Source organism: Anomalospiza imberbis, chromosome 4 (genome assembly GCF_031753505.1).
Source record: "Anomalospiza imberbis isolate Cuckoo-Finch-1a 21T00152 chromosome 4, ASM3175350v1, whole genome shotgun sequence".
NCBI classification, from domain to species: Eukaryota; Metazoa; Chordata; class Aves; order Passeriformes; family Viduidae; genus Anomalospiza; species Anomalospiza imberbis.
Window position 1 is genome coordinate 70,514,708 of NC_089684.1, and position 21,730 is coordinate 70,536,437.

A 21,730-nucleotide genomic window follows, 5' to 3' on the forward strand; every position below is an offset into this window, starting at 1 on the left:
ATGATAATTACAGGGCAATATTAAAAAAAAAAAAAAAGGGGTGGGGAAAGAAGAATTGGAACGATGCAGCTTAGCCTGGTAGAAAGGGATGCAGGATTAGAGGGATGGAGCGTGGGAAGCTGTCAATATAAATAGATGGCTCATATAAAAACAGCATTTCACAGGCTCCTTCAGCCTCACCAGGGGCAGGTTTGGATCAGGTGACCCCAGCAGCACCACAGATGGAAATGTGCCCGTGTGAGGAGCTTTGCTTTTGGGTGTCCTTTAAAAAATGAGTTATCCCAGAACCAAGGAATGGTTTGGGTGGGAAGGGACATCAAGGCTTATCCCATTTCCAACCCCCTGCCATGTGCAGGGACACCTCCCACTATCCCAGGTTGCTCCAAGCCCTGTCCAGCCTGGCCTTGGACACTTCCAGGGATCCAGAGGCAGCCACAGCTTCTCTGGGCACCCTGTGCCAGGGCATCCCTACCCTCACAGGGCAGGATTTCTTCCCAGTATTTAAGGTAAATCTGCCCTCTGGCAGTTCCTAGCCATTCCCTTTGTCCTGTCACTCTCTACCTGCCCTTGCTGTCCCTCTCCTTTTGTCACTGCAGCTCACAGTGGAGAGTCTTGGATCTCGACTGCATCCCCAGGGACTGGGACAGGGTTGATCCTCTGGCCCCCCTCCTTCCTGTGCAGCTGCTGCTTGGAGGAAAAGGGGCCGGGAAGATGAGAATCTCACTGATCCCATCCCATTTCCCCCCCCCCCCGAGCCTCAGAGCTTTTCAGGGATGCTCCCACCCAGAGTTGTCTTTGGATCCCCCAAAAGGTTTGCTGCCATCAGAGGACACTCTCCCTGATACTGCCTGCTCCCTCCTCGCTCAGTCTAATGCCGTTTCACCCTCCATGAATTTCTGGCAGGGAATTTTCAGAAGGGAATTATGACCTCTGAGAAAAGCTGCTTCACTGGGTTTATCTTTCACCCAGTGTTTGAGTCATCTCCAGTTGCATTTTGAGGTAGACTGGAGTCACATCCCCTCATCCCTTCACCCCATAAACAGGGACTTTAACCCGTTTTAGGCTTTGTAATAGCTACTCTGGACATTTTGGTGGCTCTGAGGCACTCCAGGAGTTAAAAATCCCTGCACCAGGCTGTGGCTCCCCTCTGGAAGCTCCTCTGCAGCTCCGCCAGTCACCGGGACACCTGCGAAAGGTGTCCCTGGAGCAGGAATCACCTCAGTGCTGCCATTCCCACCTCTTACGTGGGACACGCTGGCCACTGGCCACCCCCAGGGAGGCAGAATCCCCCAAGGTAATTCATGCCAATTACTGCAATCAGCTAATTAGCAAACAAGATCGATTCAAATGAAGTTGCGGTGTCAACAGCTATTATGCAAGCTTGTGTTTGCCGGAGGAAAGCCATCCTGAGAGCCCTGGCGGCCAAAAAGCCCTCGGGGGTGGGAATTGAGGAGAGGTAAAAGGGATGTGGGGGGTAGCAGGGAAATTAAGGGGGGAAAAAACCATCGCTGAGACAAATTAAGGAGGAAAAGTGTCGAGAATGGAAAGTGATCCAGGTAATTGCTTGTAAACACAAAGGGGATGATGGAGGGGGATGACTCCCACCAGCCAGGTTGGGATGAGGGGGAGAAGTCAGATCTTCACTGGAGAATTACCCGGGCTCCTCTGTAGGGATCCCCCAAAGGTGGGAAGCAGGGGAGCTTCTCCGTCCTGGAAAATTCCAGGGTGAAACACCCTGGGAAGAGCTCTGTGCTCCCGGCCACAGGACACCCACCAGAACCAGCCCCCCGGTGAAAACCGATTGCCACTTTTGGGAGCGAGTCGCCAGCCTGGGCTTGCCTGGGATGCAGCGATCTCCCGAGGGGAATTAGAGCCAGGCTGGCTCCATCGTTTCTCCTTCGGGAAGCGCAAGCCTGAAGCTGGGTGGGACACCGGGAGCCGGAGCCTGGTGTAAAGCCTGCAGAGACATCTGCTAATCCTCCCCTAAGCCCGCTGTGATGGATTTAAAGGGTGTTTTTGTCGCTCGCCCCCGGGATCAAGACCCTTAGAGGATAAGCGTCCGAAGGAAATGAAGGGATTCTTCTCCCCGCAGCGGGCCGCGACAGGGAGAAGCGGCTCCCGGTGGATGTCCCCGGGGGATGTCACCTCCCCCGGGCTGTCCCTCGGAGCGCAGGGATGCTGCCCTGAGGCGGGCAGGAGCTGGGCTGCTCGGCTCGGGAGCTGCCAGCTGCCCTGGTTTTATCCCAGCAGCTGGCCCACAGAAACATTATCCGGCAGCCCAAAGCTCTGCCTGCCTTTTAAACCCTGCAGGGGTGCAGAATTGCTTTGCACTCCAAAGGTAAGGGCGGAGAGCTGGAGGAAAGGGTTTTCCCTGGTTTCTGTCCCGGTCAAAGCCGGGGTTGGGGCTGTAACCCCGTGTCCTGCCTGTCCTCAACTTCTCTTCTAAGGATGAGAGGGAAAGACGTCAACGGATCGATGGGAAACTTCATTAAAGAAGGAAAAGTCAAGTTTTCCAGCTTTGAGGAGTAACCTCTGAGTGGTGGATGCATCCACACAAACGCTGGGATGGCTGTGCCAGGAACGTGGGCATCCACGGCACGGGGAGGCTGCCCAGGGATGGCTCGGGTGACTCGCAGGGCTTGTTTTTAAAACAAACAGATCCCTTCTAGCGCCTGAAATCCCGCACCTCCGCCAGGAGGAAACGTGTGGAACAAAGAAACGCCACCATCAATCAGCTCCGGAGCTCGGGGCTTGGCTCAGGGACCTCTTCCCAAAGCCACGTACCCACCTCCCACGGCGCTGGGCACAGCCCGGCCCCGCCTGGAGCCGGGCTGGCTGCTCCTGCTCACCCCGCACATGGCACGGAGAGGGGAATAATCGCTCCTTTCTTTCCAGCTATCAGGAATGCACCACACCTGGTGCCCCTCGGGGAGTGTTTGCTGTCCCGGCGGCCGCCAAGGCCGGATTGTTTGCCCGGGGATTTTTTTTTTTTTTTTAATGAAATATTATTATTAAAAGCTAATTTGGGCCCCTGAGAGCGTGGAGGGGAAGGCAAAGCTCTTGGCTGGCACTGAGGAATGTCAACAGGCTGGGGGTGGGTTTGGCTGGTCCCAAAGCCCTCCTGAGCTGCAGGAGATGAGTTTGTCTGGGCTCTGCTGGAAAACAGACAGGGGGATTACCACACATGCAGGTGGCACATTCACCACTTCAGCCACAAGATCGGGGTTTGAAATACCTCAGCCTAGTCCCCAGATTAGCTCCCAGTCCTTACAATCCCTTGGGAGGCTGCACTGCAGAGGGAAACCTGGCATAGGGAAACTGAGGTTAAGGAATGCGCCAAGGACGGCACCGAGTGCCAGTAGCAGGGAACAAAACAGATTAAAAACTTTCCACTTGGGACTCAACAGCTCTAAAACCACTCCTGCCTGTTGGGGACACCCTGATCCCCAAAGAGATCAAGCCCTGGGGTTTGGAAAAGCACCGGGAGGAAGGAAGAGTGGGGCAGGCGGGAGGAAGAGCGCAGCAGATCGGAGGAAGGAGCGGAACAAAGTCCTGCTGTGCAGGGGCTGGCTGGGCACCAGCTGGGCAGCAGTGATTTATTATTTACATTACTGGAGGAGCTGGGAGAACATCAGGGTCTCCCTGAGCCTGGCACCGTGCTCAGCCTGCTCCTGGAGACGGGTGTTTGTGTCCTTGCTGAGCGGCACCGGGTGGAGATGTAGATTTTCCTAGCAGAGACCTTTTGAGAAATGTGTTTGTTGGAGGAGGGAGAGATTTGAGCCAAGAACAGATCCTGGTCTTTCCAGAGGCCCCCTCCCCTGAGCAGGGACCACCAGGGACCCCCTCCCCTGGGCAGGAGAGCCTTGGGGTGCAGGGGCCTGTGGGGATACAGCTCTGCCCATCTTATCCCAGCATCCCTGATGATTTTTGGGGATGTTTTCATCATCTCCTTTCTGCCCTGGTGTCTCTGAGCCACCTTGAGGAGCCATCCCAGCCGATCCCCATAACATGGACAGCCTCTCCTGTCTTCCCATCCCACGCTTTGAAAGGTGACGTGCACAGCCTGGCCAAAATAAACACCAACGTGTCCCTGTCCCCTGTCCCCTGTCCCTTGTCCCCTTGCCATTCCTGGCAGTGCTGGAGGCAGGGGCTGCACTGCAGGCGAACGTCTGAGGTGAGGCAGCCGCTCCTGCCATCCCAGCACCTCCTCTGGGATGGCTTGGCTGCTCCTCCAAGAGCTTGCCAAGGGCAGAGCCGGGCATGTAATGAAGGCAGCAGCCCATGGGGAGTGGAGGAGCCTGTGCTAGATCAGCTGATACAATTAGAAAGCAGGGACAAGGAGATGAGCTCCTGTGCCCAAAAGCTGGGCTGTTTTTCCCAGCTCCAGCAGCTGGGCTAAGAAAAGCTCCGACCTCCCCCTGTGCCAGAGCGTGCCTGGGGGCACTGCCATGGCTGGGAGCACGGGGAGGAGCTCCCACATTCCAGCTTTTCCAGGGATGGGGCGTCTACAGCCGCTCTGGGCGACAGCCACCACCATCACCTCGGCCAGTCGGTGTCCTCTCACCCCCTCAGCTGGGCCCACCAGCACTGGGCAGCGTCTGCCCCCCAAAATCACTCTCCAATTTGACTTTGCCAACCAGCTCCATGTCCAGGTTGTGTCTCCTCTTGTTTTGGTTCAGGCAAGAACCCCCAAATGGCCCCCAAATGGCCCCCAAATGACAACTTGCAAAACCCTCGGGCCAAGGCCTGTGGTGGTGGGGAGATGGTGGATTTGTGTGGGAACATCTCCACCAAATGAGATGACAGACTGGGAGAGCTGGGAGTGTTCAGCTTGGAGAAAACTCTGGGGAGATCTTCCAGCACATTCCAGTGCCCCCAGGGCCTCCAACAGAGCTGGAGAGGGACTTAGACGGGTTATTAGGGAAAAATTCCTCCCTGTGAGGGTGGGGAGGCTCTGGCACAGGGTGCCCAGAGAAGCCCCTGGATCCCTGGAAGTGTCTAAGGCCAGGTTGGACAGGGCTTGGAGCCACCTGGGCTAGTGGGAGGCGTCCCTGCCCATGGCAGGGGGGTGGAATGAGATGGTTTTAAGGTCCAGACCATGAAATCCCAACCCCACAAGCCAGAGTTTCCCCATGGAAGAAGGAACTGGATGAGAGATCTCCATCCATCTGCAAACCCATCTGGTCTCCTCTGGCAGCACTGACCCCCTCTAACAACCCCCAAAACCTCCAAACTCACCTCACAGCAAGGATTTAATAGGATTTAGCAACAGGGGAACCCTGGCTATTAGGGCAGTGCAGAGCACACCTGGGCAGGCTGAGGCGAGCAATATTCCTGCTGGATTTCTGGGACATACCCAGCTGGTCAGGAGAGGAAGGGATGGACTCTTCCCAGGGCTGGAGGGAACATGGAGAACCAGAGAGAGACACAGGCTCTACAGCAACAAGGTACCTTGGATTCCTGAGCCTACAGAGAAGATCAGTCCCGTGGGTGCTTAGGAGAGGCACGTGGGTGCAGGATGAGACCCAGCCTGGTGCACTGGGCTCGTTGTCACCTCCCTTCCAAAATACCCCCCACCCCCCCATCCCATCCTGCTCCCAACTTGTCCCTGGCAGGCATGGATCTGCTGGGCATCACTCCACAGACCTTCCCAGCAGGGAAGCAATTCCCTCCAGTGCTGGACAGACAGTCAGACACTGCTTATCCCAGGTTTTCATTCCTGGTTTGGATCATTATTTGCATTACTGGTGCTGGGCTTCCAGAGGAAAACAGATCTTTGGGCCACATACCAAGGGATTTGGTTAATTCATCACCCGCAGACGCACAGATATTTATTTAAAAGCGCCTCTTGTTATGTTACTTGGCAACTTCTGAGCCCGTGTGTTTCTCCAGCTGATAAATATTTGTGAGGTTGGTTGTGTGAAGAGCAGCATGTGTTAATGATCTGATTGCCTTTTTCCCGGGCTCCCTGCAAAGGGAACGGGCTCCGTTGCCCATTGGTGGAAAAGGAGCTGGAGGTGCTGGTCACCAGGGACTGGACATGAGCCCAGGTGTGCTCAGGTGGGCAGGAGGCCGAGGGCACCTGGATTTTTTCAGGAATGGGGTGGCAGCAGGGCCAGGGCAGTGCCTGTCCGCTGGGCTGGCACTGCTGGGGCACCTCCAGTCCTGGGGAAACTTCTGGGCCTCTCACAACAAGAAAGACCTGGAGGGGCTGGAGAGAGTCCAGGGAAGGGAACAGAGCTGGACTCAGCACCAGGAGCAGCTGAGGGAGCTGGGAAGCGGCTCAGCCTGGAGAAAAGGAGGCTCAGGGGGGAACCTTGTGGCTCTGCACAACTCCTGACAGGAGGGGACAGCCGGGGGGGGGTTGGGCTCTGCTCCCGGGGAACAGGGACAGGAGGAGAGGGAACGGCCTCAGGCTGGGCCAGGGGAGGCTCAGGTTGGACACCAGGAAGAGTTTCTTCATGGAAAGGGCTGCTAAACATTGGAAAGGGCTTTCCAGGATGGTGGTGGAGTCACAATCTCTGGAATTACCCAGGGAATGAGTGGATGTGGCACTCAGTGCTGTGGATTCGTTGGGGTGGTGCGTGGTGGTGTTTGGTCAAAGGTCGGTACTCAGTGATCCCAGAGGTGTTCTCCAACCTGAGTGAGTCTGGAATTCTGGGGTTACACCTGTCTAAACCTGGAGCATCCTGCTGGCTCTGGAGCATTTGCTGGCCTGTGATCAGGATTTGGCCTGAAGGAAAGAGAGGCTCATAATGGGCTCAGACAAAACTCATCCTTCTGACTCAGGAACCAGAGAAAGCCAACAGGACCCACACCTTCATGGCAACTCCCCCCACCCAAGTTTGGGGTGTTCTCCACAATCCCTGAGCACCTGACTGCCAGCCTTGCAGCCCTGCAGGAACTCCTGCATGGCTCAAGGGGACTTTCAGCTCCCCCTGCCAGGACAGCCCTTGGCTCCAGCCTGGATCATAAGGCACGAGCCATCCCAATTTCCTGACAGCTGCCTTAACAGTTACCTTTGCTTTCCTTGCTCTTTAGGGAGCTCCTTGGTCCTTCTTCCCACCCGTGGTAGGGCTCATCCTGGTCCTTTCCCCCATGGAGGTGTCCGGGGTTGTGGGGTGATGGAAGAGCTGAGTTTTGGGTGCTTTGGGGAAGCACCTGGATTACTGCAGGATCTCAAGGTGCTTGGTCCACCACCACCTCCAGGATGGAGCATCACAGCCTACCTATGGCTCCTGGTGCCACCGTGTCCTGCTGGAACCGTGGAATCCTGGAATGCTTTGGGATGGGAGGGACCAGGGATGCCACTCCCCAGACCGGGTTCCTTGGAAAGGGCTCCCACAACCAGAGGATGAATCCAGGAGCCCAGCACGACTTTACCCATGGAGCAGAGGAGTGGGGGAGCCAGAGGGGTTGGGGGGTCCCTGCCTGCTCCCCAGTCCCAGGGACAGGGATGTCTGGGCTCCTGGCCTCCTGCTTCCATTTCACTTTCAGATCCCTCAAATAATAACCGTGTTTGCCAGCTCCTGTGACAGGAATGACTAATGGGAAAGATCCTCTGTGAAGGGAAACAAGAAATCTCCTCGTTTCACCCTTTGTTTGCTGGATTTCTCTGACAGCCCCGGGCATGGCTCAGTTCCTCTCGGGGGAAAGCAGATTTTAAGCCTTCATCAGCTCCAGCAACACCATCTTAACTCTTAAGCTTCCCTGTCGGGATATAACTCCATTCAGAAACTTTTTTGCAGCCAGTTTATCCACATTCCTGCTCCATCCACATGGAGTTATCACGCAGCAGCGAGTGCCTCCGACTGCTGATGCAACGTGGTTTTCACAGTGCATGTGGAAAACACCCTCCCCATCTGCCTGGTTTTTTTTTTTGCAAGTCAGGGGACCTGTCTTTCTGCCTCGTTTCCCGTTTTTTCCTCAGGATGGGTGATCCAAGGTGCCTTTCTCGTGGTGATGGCAGCAGCAGGGGATGCCCGGGGCTGATGCTGCAGCCCCCAGGGACAGGGGGGCTCTCCCAACCCCACCCTCTTGTAGGACAAGCTGCTGCTCTCTCCCAGATACCCACAGCCAGATGTTGGACTTTCAGACGCTTCTCTCCCTGCTCCTTTTACATCTGAGGGGGCTGGGGGCTGATCCCTTGGGACACCAGCCCGGTGACCCAGCAAGGAAGAGTTTGAGGAGGAGGGCATCCCTTCCCTGCATGGAGAACTGAAGCCACACAGGCACCGCGCCGCTTTTAAACGCCCCGGCGAGCCAGCAGGGACAATTTGAGCCCCTCCACACACTCCTCCTCTGCCCTGTTGCCATCGCAAAGCCGACACTCGGGACAGCGTGCCCGCTCCCCTTGCGTGAGCCCGGACACGGCAGGCAGGGAATCACACGGCTCCGGCATTTCCACGCCTGTTCTCAGCCCGTTCGCCTCGCAGCCTTTGCAGAAAATAAATTCCCCAGCCAGGCTGAACTCGGATGACAGCATCGCTGCTATATTTAGCCACGGCAGATCGCCGCTCCAACCAGGGCCACACATAAACAAACCCCCGGCGCACGGAGCCCGCCCGGAGAGGGCACGGCCGAGGGATGGAGCAGCCTCCCAGTCCTGCCTGCCCCAAACTGGGGGTGCCCTGCGTTCCCTCGTAATGCCAGCACCTCCCTGGAGGGCTCGGCGCTGGCACAATCCGCCGCCGGAGCAGGTCTGAGGATGAAGGATGTGCCGGAGGGTGTTGGAAGCGGAGCGCCGAGAGCTGAGGGAGTTGCCAAAGGTTATCCCGCCGGGCAAGTGGCATCCCCCGGCTGGGACTGCAGCCGCTGGCTCCCAGCTGGAATTCAGGAAGCTGTCGGCATCCCCCCGCTCCCGTGGACTGTGCTGTGGGGCAGAAAATGCCAGAAAATGCCCCGCTGGAGCTGTGCCCGCCCTTCCTACCTCCGCTGCACATCTCCCCGCAGCCTACCTGCGGGCGTCTGCCTGCTCCTCTCCCTGTCCGACCCTCTGCCGTGGCACGTGGGGCTGCCCGGGGATTCACGGGGTGTGGAGCAGAGGGAAGAGGTTGTGGATGTACAGCAGGGTCCGTGCCTGGCTCACTGGCAGGCCTTGTCCTCCTGCCCCGGCTCCCCACGTGGGGAAGAGGATGGGGATGCTCAGGGGATGCTCAAGGAATGCCCAGGGGGATGCCCATGAGGGTGTGGAGCATCCAGCAGCCCAACACCCTCCTCTGGAGCGGAGGAATCATCTGGCCTGGGGGGCCGCTGGCAGCCACAGGTCCCCAGGCCAGGCAAAGAGGGTCCCTGCTGCCCCCCGGGCACACCCACAGCCGCGGATGGGGCTCTGTGCTGCACTGCAGCAGCTCCAGCCCGGCTCTCTCCCGGGGAGGTGGCAGAGGGGATGCCCACCTTCACCCTCCCTCCGTGGCAGCGCCCGCTCCGCCTGCTCCGAGCCCGGCTGCCGGGCCAGCGAGCGGGATGAGATGTCGGGAGGAGCAACAAGGCGCTGCTCTCCTGCTGGGGATGGAGCCCGTGCACCCCCGGGAGCAGCGGGCAGTGCGGTGGGCGTGCACCCACGGCCTGGGGGCCGCGGTGGGCGCGGGGGAGCGCCCGATCCCTGCAAAGCCACCGAGGCACCGGCGCCTCCTGGGGCGATGTCCCAAGCGGGGATCCCCGTGTCGGGGTGGGGAGGAACGCTGGGTTACCCACGTCCAGGGGAGGCATCGGCGCCTCCCGGGGCGAAGCCTCAGGCGGGGAGCCCCTTGCCATGACGTCCCCCCACGTCCTCCCTCCCTCCCCACCGCCGCTGCTGGGCGAGGGCCACCCAGCACCGAGGCAGATGACATAATTCCCAGCAACTGCACGTTAATCACTCGGCCGCCAGCAACCTCCTCGCCGTGAATCCAACCCCCGGCCCCAGCCACCGCTCCCCTCCCTGACATCACTGCCGAAGAAATAAAGAAATAAATGAGAGAAGACGAGGGAAAGGTGACGAGGGGGAATAACCTGGCCCTTGCACGGGCACACAAGTCTGCCCCCCCCCTCCGCCCCCCGCCGCTCCTCCCCGCCTCGCACTCTATTTTTGGGTGCTGTCACATCCCAGTGGCCCCGCGGGGCCAAATCCAGGCAGCTGCGACTTTAGGCACAAACACGGCTCCCTCCCCTCCATCACACCCGAAATCGGCGCTGGCAGCCCATCCTCCACCCCACCCCCTCCCCAAAATCCTCCCTCCCCCCCCCCCAAATTACATCTGGGTGGGTGGTTCAGGCGCGCGAAGCTCCAGCATCAGGTCCCCACCTCGCTCTCTGTGCACCCCACCTCTCCCCACCCCCAGGAGACCCCCCCCTCCTTGTCACCCCCCACCCCATCCCACCTCCCCCCTCTCCCAGCGCCGCTTCCCAGTTCCTCCCAGTCGCTTCCCACCCCGAGCCTTACTCTTGGCGGGGATGCTGGGGCTGCGCCGGTGCCCGGCAGCGATGGCAGCGACGCGCAGGAGCGGGCAGGGATCGGGCAGGGATCAGGGATCGCAGCCGGGCGGCCGCTCCCGTCCGAGGGGTCTCATCTCATTTTGTCCTGTGTCACCAACACAAACACACACACACACACACACACACACATTCGCAGCCACGTTTCCCCCCCCTTCTTGCGGCAAACGGCGGCCAGCCCCGACCCCACCCCCTGTCACAGCAGCAGCCTAACAGCGAGGACCGGGAGGATGGAGGAGGATCTGCTCGCCTTCCCTTTAACTCTTCCCTCGCCACCCCCCCCCCAGGACAGGGCTCTGTCCCCGTGGACCTGGCTGGGGATGCTGGGATGCTGCTTGCACCTCCCTCACCTCGCCGCCTTCCCCCACAGGGCCCCGGGATGTTTGGGGTCTGCTGGTGTCCTGGCTCCGTCCCCCGCAGTCTCGTCGTGCCTCATCGCCCTCGTGCCCCCCAAAAAAGAGCCCCCGGACACAGCTGAGCCCTGACATTGCTGCAGGCAGTGGGGCAGGGGGTGTCTCGGGGGCACGGCTGGGGTTAGAGGGGCACGGGCAGCCCCTGAGTGACAGACGAGGCTGGGGGGTGGGAGCCAAGTCTGTCTGCCTGTAGGCACCACGAAAATCCCATTTTGGCCCCTATTTCCCCCCACTTCCAGGAGCAGAGCCCTTTGGGGTGGAGGGGGCACAGCCTGAACCCCTGGGGGTCTCCAGTGGGGGGTGGGATGGGGATGTAAAGTCAGTGTGGGAGAGGAAACAACTTTTCCCATCCCACGGAGAATCCAAGGAGCCGAGCTCGCAGAGGGTGGAGACAAACACCCCAAGATGAATGGAAAAAGGGACATCCAAATGGCCAAGGGCTGAAGGCAGTGCAGCTCCTGACTGTGACAGTGCACGGAGTTGTCCTCTCCAAGGAGAAATGAGAGGAGCCAGAAGGAAAAGGGAAAGGGAAAGCTCATGATGTCCCTGCTCCAAGTTCAGTTCTGCAACACATTCTGCTTCTCCCCTCGGCCTTACCATGGATACATGGAGGTTACACCCCTCCTGCTCATCTGTTGGGAGTCCCAGGAGGGAGGAAAGAGGCAGGGATTGCTGCCACTGAATTCTGCAGCTTTCCAGGGAAACGGCGGGGCGGGTAATTTATTATTCCTGTTAATAGTGCCAGACAGGCCCTCGGCTGCTCCCCCAGAACCACAGGCTGTGAGTATCTCCCTGCACAGGGTGTTGCTGACAGCGCTCCAGGGGCTGTGTGTGATCCTGCTTGGATGGAAAGGGCAGCTGAGGCTCCCTGATTCACTTACAGCCTGTCACCTTTGAGGACCGGGATTAGACCGGCTCGGCAAAGCCACCTCTGCTGTGGGTGGGATTCTGCTGCTTCCCACCAGCACTGCCAAGCAGTGGAGCAATTTAAGTCCTGCATGGACAACTGGGGAGGGTCTGTCCTGTCCTTCCTGGGCAGTCTGGTCTGCTCTGAGCCTGGCAGTGCAGCCTCTTCTGGGGGTCATGTGAGGGTAGGAGGTGTCCTACAGGAAGCTCATGGAGATTTTCGTGCTGCTCCAGCTTCAGATGAACCCTGCTCCAATTGTCACCCCAGCACACACCTCCAGGATTGAGCACCTGATGGGAGATGGGCTCCAGCTGCCCTCTGCAAGGGGCACTGGGGTGCTCCTGGACGACCTTGAGGGGACGAGCAGGGAGCCTGCACGTGTACCCCTCCCCAAAATGGGTCATGCCTAGGCTGGGGCAGGTCCAGTTTTGTAGCTGAGAATCAGAATCCCAAAATCATTTTGGTTGGAAAAGACCTCTGAGTCCCAAAGTTAACCCAGCCCTACTAAGGAGAGATGCTCTGATGGTGTTACAGTTCCACCAGGCCAGCCCAGCACCCTGTCCCCAGCTGCAACTGTCCATGGACACCCAAGGAAGACCAAAACAGGTCAATATTTCCCCTTGGCATTCTCCAGCACCTCCAAGGGAGAGGTTTTTGCCAGGTCCAGACATCCCTGTGAGCTGAGAACCCTCAGTGTGCTGTGAGTCCGTCCCCACTGCAAGGTGCTGCCTCCTTGGGTGTGTTGAAGCCCGGAGCCTGTAGGACACCCCCATTCCCTCCCATTCCAATCACTGAACCTTTTGACAAGGATTATCCCGGGACCAGCACTGGGGCTGCAGGATTTTCACCCTCCTCCTCTACACCAATCCCTCCAAGTGCTTGCAGATGCAGATTCCCCGTGGCAGGCTGGGATGAGCTCTCTCTCCAGAGGACAGCACTCTGCCCCCACTCCTCATCCTCACCCTGGCCCTGCTAACATCCCGAGTGGACTTTGTTTTCCCTTCTTTGCTGAGTGTTTTGTGTGCCTTGCTGTGGTTATCATGCTCCAGCCGTCAGCTTGCAGCGAGTCCCCGGGAGAAGGTGCCAACTTTAACATATGCCTGAACAGTTCTTTTCAGACATATACAAACTGGAACAATGCCTCGCTGGGAATATGCTTGTTGGTGCAATTTGCCAACTGTGGCTTCAGATCTGCTCTTTTCAGCATGCACCAACTATTTGTAGACGGTGCAAAAGCCGGGATCGCCGCACACGGATGGGGTCTCTGGAAGGCTCTCCCCAGGCATGCAGGAACCAGCAGGGAAGAGAATCAAGGGCTGGGCAAAGACCTCTGAGTGTCACAAGTAATGACCAGGTCAAACATTTTGCCTCTGAGAACCTCAGTCCTTTTTTCCCTTTGCTTTAGGGAAGCCAGCACTGATTTCTCCACTGCCTGAGCCGTGAGCACATTCTCACCTTGTGCAAGCAGGACTTTTCTCAGCTCACCCCATTTCCTGGCTTCAGACATCTCCCAGTGCTTCCTCCATCACTGGTGTTCACCTTTCAGGTAGGACATCATGGGGATGTGACTCCGGTGCCACTCAGGGTGTCACTACTCTGTCAGGCCCTTGGAAAAAAGGGCTGACCAACCTTGGCTGGACATTCCCCTAACTTCTTCCCGTGGGTTTGTAGACACCACAGTGATGTTTGAAGGAAATCTGGGAAGATAACAACAAAGTGGGGCTGGGCTTGTGCTCAGGGAGATGGCCAGGCTTTCCAAGCGGGCAGTGAAGGCCCGGTGGTAATGAGGCAGAGGAATTTTCTCCCCAGTACCGTTGAGGACGCAGCTCTGCCCTTGTCCACGTGCCAGCCTTCATCTTGCAAATTCCCAGGGCAGGGATCACGTCCTGTTCCTTGCCCATGGGACAATGGATGTGGAGGTGCCCACGAGCCAGCCCAGGAGCGGGAGGGTCAGTGCTGAACTGCTTGTTCCCCATGGAGCACTGCCAAAGGCGTAAGTGTTTGAGACAGCAAACCATCAAGGGACCATTGTTCATAGCAGCCTTGGTGGAAATATTTGTGTGTGCGTGTGTGTGTGTGTGTGTGTGTGTGTGCTGGCATCCAATTTGGCAATGGTTACTCAGCACAAGTGGGCGGCCTGTCCCTTTCTCTCAGCTGGAGCCTCCTCCTCCTCACAGGGACCCAGAAGAGGGATGAAAGGAGAGCAGATGGTTTGGGGGTGCTCAGAAATACCAGTGCCAAGGGCTGTCTCATCATGGCAGGCTGAACATGCTCAAGACCAAAGGAGGTCTCTCCAACTATTGGGGAGATGCAGGAGGTCTGCGAGCAATTCTTGGGAACATCAATAGTTTTGTTGGATTTTGAGGAGAAGGACCAGAAATTGAGATCTTTGGGGTGTCATGTCAAGAAGAAGAGATCTTTGGGGTACAGGGTTCTGTATCAAAAATTCTCTTTAAAAGTCCAAAGGAATTTGAAGAACTGATGTTTGGAGATGGGCTTTGGGCAAGGGCCTGGAGTGACAGAACAAGGGGAATGGCTAGAAACTGCCAGAGGGCAGGGTTAGGTGGGATATTGGGAAGGAATTGTTCCCTGTGAGGGTGGTGAGGCCCTGGCACAGGGTGCCCAGAGAAGCTGTGGTTGCCCCTGGATCCCTGGAAGTGCCCAAGGCCAGGTTGGACAGGGCTGGAGCCACCTGGGCTAGTGGGAGGTGTCCCTGCCCATGCAGCAGTGGGATTAAATGACCTTTAAAAGACTTTTGCAACCCAAACCAATCTGCGATTTTATGCTGAAGGGACCCTGCTGGCTTTGCTGGGAAGAAGCCTCAGGGCTTCCTCCAAGTGAGGATCCAGAGTTACAAGCCTGGTGAGCTGGCCAAGGCAGGCACGCTCCAGGTTATCTCCTCTTTCAGCACCACACCAGATCTGTCACAGTCCTTCCACAGAGAAATTCCCATTGAAAGCTTCGCTGCTGCTCTCATCCCTGCAAAAGTGAATGGAGAGATTTGTCCTGACCTCCATCCCCCTCCACAGCTCCCGGCATTTCGCTTTTCTCCAAAGCAACACTCTGCTGCTAGAATCAGCTGAGATGAAACCGAGCTGGCTCCTACACACCTTGGAGCTCAGGCAGGGCTGCTTCCCACACAGTGTCTTTCACCCAAATTAAACAGCTCCCAGCTGAGCCTTGCCATCCACCACGCCAAGCTGCAGGCACAGCTCGGGTTCGGCAGATTTTACACCTCTGTGGGTTCACGTTTAGCAGGGAAAGAGCAGGGACCTTTTCTTTGTGAGTGTGTTCCAAGGGGTGTGCAGCCTTGGAGGCTGTGGGACATCCCTGGGATCATGCTGGAGTCACTGGGAGGCTGATTGTTGTTAAAGACAGCCAAGACCTGGGCACTGAGGGCTGTTCTGTTGGGAAGGAATTGTTCTCTGTGAAGGTGGTGAGGCCCTGGCACAGGTTGCCCAGAGAAGCTGTGGCTGCCCCTGAATCCCTGGAAGTGACCAAGGCCAGGTTGGACAGGGCTTGGAGCAACCTGGGCTAGTGGAAGGTGGAAAGCCCCAGGTTGGAATGAGATTGTCTTTAATCTCGTGACTCTATGATTCCCTGATTTTGAGGCTGCAGTGCTGGACATTCCTGGGTGCAGACTGCCCACTCCCGGGGCTGTCACTCCTCAAGGACGTACTGCTGACCACACCCTGGTGTCCACACCAGTGCCAGCTGAGCAGCAGTCCCAGCTCCTTGTCTGTGCTGGTCTGAGCTCAGTTCAGTTTTCCAGGTGGTGTCTAAGAGCTCTGTAGGTGTCCCAGAATATCTGAGGCACCTACAAGGAGGAGGCAGACGAGGAATGGGGTCTCCATTGGCATCACCTGTGGTGGAGACCCTTGCTGGAGACAACACTGCCTGTTTTGTGATTGAGGTCAAAACCTCGTTGAGTTGGGGTTTTTGTTGGATTTTAGGAAAAATCTCCTCCCTGAAAGAGTGGTTAATCATTGGAACAGGCTCCACAGGAAGTAAGTGGTGGAGTTGCCATGCCTAGAAGTGTTCAAAAAACGAGATGTGGGGATATGTCTTGGTGGGAGTGGTGGCAGTCAGTCAAAGGCTGGCCTTGATCTGGGAGGTCTTTTCCAACCTGAATGATTCTGTGGGTCTAGGACAAGTCTAGGACTTGTGTTTCCATCTATTTGAGGTGGGAAATGGAATTTGGGCCACCTCAGCCCCCTTTGCCAGGCACATCTGTGCCCATATCCACACTCATGCCAGATAGCCACAACCAATTGTCCTGTGGACCCCCCTGCAGAGAAATTTCTGGGGTCATTTTAGCACCTCTCCCCACACGTCTGAGTGGCAGAAGAACATCCTCCAGCTTCTTAGTGTAGGCTCTGGGCTCTCCAGATCAGCCACTTCAGCAAGGTGGAAATCTCTGCCTCTTTGCCACAGAAAGCCTTCAGGGGGAAAACACCGTTATCCTAATTTCTACCTTTTTTAGGAATCTGCTTCCTTGGCTGGCAGATCCTCCAGCCCCTCACAGTCTGCTTGCTGGAGAGCAGCCTGGGGGAATGACCTTGGCCTCAAATTCCATCAGGAAAGGTCCTCGTTGAACAAGGCTGTTCTCAGAGTCACAGTTTACAGGCATCCTAGGCAACCGCCTTGGGCTTTTTCCAGTCCTCCAGGGAGAAGCACAGTCCCAGAAATCAATAACTGAGTTCTTTTGAAAGTCAGCAGGACTCTAGCATGATCCAAACCACTCTCCTCAGTGCTTTCTCTCTGCTGAAAGCAAAGAAGGGGTCCCTGAGTGAGAGCCCTGGGCTCGAGCAGCCTGAAGGGGAGCAGCCCTGGCCCTCTGTCCCATCCCCAGGGGTTGGTTTGCTCAGTGCCCTCTGTGTCCCATCCTTCTGGGCACTGACTGCCTAGCTCCCCCCAGAATGGAGCCAGGCAAGGGGAGCCAAGCAGGCTTTGAGGGAAAATACCTTCATTTTTTAGTGGAAGCAGCACCCCAGGGCTCTGCTGAAGCAGGGAGAGCCAGCCCCTTCTTGTGAGCCCCCAAAACTCATTTCATCTTCAGATATTCTCCCTCACTCTCTTTAAAACTGGGATTTCTTTCCTGACTCCAACAGCTCCTTATTGAACACGCAGTAACCACCCAGGCCCTCCCACATCTGTGCTTCCCCCTCCCTAAAACACCCATGACTTGCTTTATATTAATTTTATATTAATTCCTCTCCCAGCAGTGCTTTCTCCACGTATCTCGACTACAAGGCTTCCCCCAGGCTTCAATTACTGACTTAGGAAGTCTTGTTCTCCTGCCTCATTCTCATCCTGCATCTCCCTAAAAAAAAAAAAAAAAAAAAACAAAACCCACCATAAAACAGCAACTGAGGCCATCCCTTGGTGTAAAGGCACCTCCTGATGTTGGGACACCGCAAAGCCAAAGCTAAGGCTGACACATTCTCCTGCCCAAGGACAGGAGCTGGGCTCGGAGCCCAGAGAAGATGTTTCCCTCCCATTAATGGGATGAATTCATGCACAACTGTGTGGGATACGCTTTGTGAATGAAGGCAACCAAGAGGCTGAGGGATGCACCAGCACAAGAGCTCCACATCCCACCAAAGGTCAGTCCTGCACCCCCCTCCTGTGCCTGCTCTTCCAGCGGAACAAAGGAAAACTGGAAGAAGCTCAGGAAAACGCCACATTTTTAATGGCCTGAGAAAGCTGACTCATGGCCAGAGATGCAGAGAGGTCGGATGGGTTTGTGCAATAGGGGGGAAGGGGTGAGTGGCTCATGGACTGACCCCATTTGTGCTGTGAAGACCTTCTGGGGGGCTCATGGCTTTGCCAGAGGACCTGGGAAAAGGCACAGGGAGAGGCAAGGATGGGAAGATGGAGCTGCCTGAATTCCCAAGTTCACCCGTTTTTTAGCAGTGAGGGTGTTTTACCAGCTGGACAACTTACAATTGGATCCTCTCCCAGTCTTTAAACTGAGCCCATCTGTGTTTTTAAATACTAAGTTTAACCCCAGAAATGATGATACAGACAGAAAAAAATCAGCCTATTAGCCACTTTCTGGAAAGGTCTGGATCCCTTGCACTTCATGACCCCTTGGAAAACACAAGGAACCTCTGCACCTCTCAGAAACAAACTCCAGGATGTTTGAAAATCTGTTTGTGCTGCGTCCAGAGCGGGGTAGCAACAGCTGAAGGTCACAAGCACTGTATAAATAGAAAGGAGGTTTTGTTGTGACATGTCCATCCGGAGCCATTGCTCCTGGCTATGCCATCTGGGATGGGAGCAGGAGCCTGTGCATCCCCACTGCAGGAAAGAGAAAGGGATTCTGTCCTTGCCATGATGATACCATGGAAAGGGGGGCGAGAGCCACGAGGTTGTAACTTCGCTCCTAATTTTACCAATTTTGAAGAAAAATCAGAGGTGTGGTGATGTCGGGATCTGTGATATTTAGATGTTCCCGAGATTGTAGAAATTTTCTGTCTTTCAGCCCCACTGCCAAAGAAGGAGTCGTAATTCGTCTGTGCTGGTTTTCAAGGTTGTTTATTCTTTCTTATCTACAATATTTTCTCTCTGCCCTGCAGCAGGTCTGTCCTGCAGGACAGCGTGCGGGGCTCTGCCCTCAGTGGGATGTTACAAACATTATGTACCAAAAACTACGTGTGCTGTATTTACAATAACGTGCCAACACCCATCACCCGTGTTGAACAGTGTGTCCCCAGCCCAAACCAACAGAAAAATGCCAACACCACGGTGAAACATGGAGGGCATGAAGGAGAAGAAAAAGGACAAGGCACGCCCAGTTTCCTCCATCTTGCCTCCTTTGAACCCCTTACCTAGAATCCTAAAATTCTACTTTTGCACCTGTGCCACACTAATTACTACTTCTATTAAACACTCAGAGCTTGTAATTCATCCTGTAAGATTGAAAACTCTTTTCCATGGACCGAGATCAGAGACAGTGTCTCTCGGGGCTCTGTACAGGGCGTTCCTGACCCCCTGCCAGGGTCCCAGACCTTCCAGGGCAGCCACAGGGATGCTCTGGATTCCAACATGATGGAGCTTTGGAATGCAAATTCCTCCTGTGGGGTTTCAGTCACGCACCCAAGCAGGGAGAAGGAAGTTTTCACCCATGGAGAGCATTTTCTATCTGGGGAGTGGTTTGCAGTGACCGTCCTCTCATTTGGGGACCTCACTGTCCCCATCAGAAGGGGTAAGAGGGGTTCCCCGGTGGCCTTCAGCAGGTGCTGGTAGGGTTTTATACCAAGCTCTAACCATGTGCTAAAGATCTTTTCTGGCCAAAATCCTGCTTAATTCCATTTCCCTGTTCCATCCATCAGCTCCCTGTGCCTGACACTTGCCTTCCTCACGTATTTGGGTGATTCTTCATGGCCTGGAGCTCGGTGCAGAACAGCAACTCTGGGAGGTTGCCTGAAACCACGGGTCATGATGACTCCAGCAACACCCTCTGGATGTCAGGAAAGAAGGGCAGGAAGCCATGGGGGAGAAACCTCTGGAGTCTTGGTAAAAGCAGTGGGAATGAGACACTGGGTTGGAAGAGCTTGAGCCAAGGAATGTGGCTGGGCAGGTGAAGGTGTTTGCGGATGCAATTCCTGCAGCTCTTGAGGCAGTGAGACAGGAGAGGAGATCTTGGCTTTCACCTCTTGGAGATAACTCCTGGTGTTTCAGGAAAGCACTTTGAGAGGGACACAGCCTGTAAACTTCAGACATCATGGCTGCATAGTGGCCAGAGAGTGGCTCAGCTCTGGCTGCCTGAGGTTCATCTCATCAGGGAATCTGCTTTCCCAATGGAAGGAACAGTGTCCTGTCCTGTCTCGGCACATGTGAACCCCAGTGAGACCCAGGCTGGGGATCAGAGAGCTGTGAGTGCTTGGTGAGGGCCCTTTTTTGGGAGTAGATCCTCTGACAGCTGCTCAATGCTGCCTCTTCCTGTTCTGTGATCCCACTCTTGGGAAGTCTCTTTTAGCCACAAATACAGACCAGGAGCAGCACTCTGCCCCCAGGACACCCCTTTTCCAAGATCCAGGTTGTCTACACCTCTCTGAGCATGAAAAATATGGATGACTCCCCAAATTACCATCTCCTGCTACTGCTGGCTGGAAGGAATTTGCTGATCCAAGGAAGAGCTGGAGGTCAGGGATGCTAGAGCCATGGCAGGGAAAATCCAGGGCTTCTGCAGCACAGATGTGTTCCAGCTTCTCCCACTTCAACACAGGCTTGCTGGATCCATTGTTATCTTCCCACAGGATTATTTTTACCAGGTGATGAGGATGGGATCTGGAAGTCTATTGAAGCACCTAAAGGTGGCTTGTTGGGAACCCATGGGAATAAAAGGAGGAGAATCCCAGCTTTTCAGCTTGGAGGGAATGACTGTTTCTCCCTCTCCTTGAAGGACAGCTGGGTGCGTGGCATTATGATCACAGAGAGGAAAATCTTTTCTCTCCTGCTCTCACTGCTGCTCTGGTATTGGATTGTGTGATGGGTCACACCTATTGATCACAGCAGGCTAAAAAAGACACAGCCCATAAATAACTCCTGACGTCCCCAGCTGGGCCAGAAATCCTGAGCAAAGGGCTCTTGGGAGAGCTGTTGTTGGTATTTCTCTGTCCTTCTCCTCTGGGAAACGCTGGGGACAGGCTTGGGTTGAGCCAGATGGTTGCAGTGTTTTTGCAGGAGTTTTCTTAGCAGGGGCTGGGTTATCTCAGTCCTTGATCCAGCCCTTCCTGGAAGAGGCTGGAATGGGGCACTGCTGCTGCCCAGCCCTGTGCTGTTCCCATGCCAGCACTGGGTTAAGACATGAAGGCAAAGGTGACTCTGCTCTGCTCTCCCTTCCCCAAGTGAGTCATTCCTTGTGCTCAATCTGCCCTCTGAGCCCATGGGACACACGATTTTGGCACAAGGAACTGTAAGAAGCACACGGCAGGGAGACCAGAGTGGGGGGATCAGGTTGTGCTTCCTCAAGGAAACAGCCCCAGAAGGTTCTGGGGTGGAGGAGCAAAGCCTGGTCCCTGCAGGGCACCAGGGACCCACTCAAAATCCAGGCCAGCTTCTGGCCAGGGCCAGGGCACGAGGGGCAGCAGCAACCCCCTCCTTAAAGCTCTTCCTGATGCTCCACCGGGTCCCATGTGCTCCATGTGGCCTGACCACGGTGAGGGACACGTGAGGAGAGGAGAGGACACAGCCTGGCACTGTCCCTCTCCCTCCTCCCCCGTTCCCTTGTTTTTACACAGCTGAAAAAAAAAAATAGCATTCCCCACGTAATGATGATTCGGCCAACGGGTCAAGCCAAGCATGACAGATCTCATTCTGGAGCTGGGGTCAGGCAGCAAATTGCCTCAGTGCTGCTGGCACTGGGATCCCTGTGCTGAGGGGCCAGTGGGGTCCCCCCAGCATCCTCTGGCTGCTCACACCCTCCTTGCCCTGGGTTTTTGTGGGGCTGGGGGCATCCAGCCACTGCCAAAGAGACTTTGGGAGCAGCACGGTGCTGGTAACTCAGAGCCTTGGGGCATTCCCCACTTTATCAGAGCCCATGGCAACATTTTTGTCTGATCCAAGAGTTTTCTCAGCTTCCAGCATTTTACAGGGCACGCCGTGTCCTGCATTTCCTGGCAGTGAAAATGACTCCAGGGGGAGCGAGGAGCTGCAGGTCCCTTGCAGGGAGCCAGGCTGGTGCCGAGAAAGCTCCAGAGGCCTCCCAGGCCCCAATCCGAGCCCAAGGAATAAAATCCATCCCGTTGCAGGGAGATGGAGAGTCAGCCTGGGAGGGGAAGGTTTATTTAGAGAAACAACCGTGGGCTGCCTGCCCACACCAGGCTTTTAGCTGATGATCTGCACGTGCCATGCTTGGGGGCGGCTGGGGGAAGGAGTCCACTATTAAAAGCCTGGCAGAAGCTCTGCTGAATCCTGCTGGAGCTCGGGC

At 56.0% G+C, this 21,730-nt stretch overlaps 2 protein-coding genes across 3 annotated transcripts in view; both read right to left on the minus strand.

Moving 5' to 3' along the window:
• LZTS3 (leucine zipper tumor suppressor family member 3) overlaps nucleotides 1-10,661 on the minus strand; it is a 47,411-nt gene extending 36,750 nt beyond the window's left edge. For both annotated transcript variants that reach the window (XR_010998660.1, XM_068189050.1), the window contains exon 1: nucleotides 10,424-10,661. The gene's annotated coding sequence lies outside the window, so the exon portion shown is untranslated. The remainder of the gene's footprint in view (nucleotides 1-10,423) is intronic.
• Nucleotides 1-21,730, minus strand: part of UBOX5 (U-box domain containing 5) — an 85,820-nt gene that overhangs the window by 56,863 nt on the left and 7,227 nt on the right. The gene's annotated exons all lie outside the window — the stretch shown is intronic.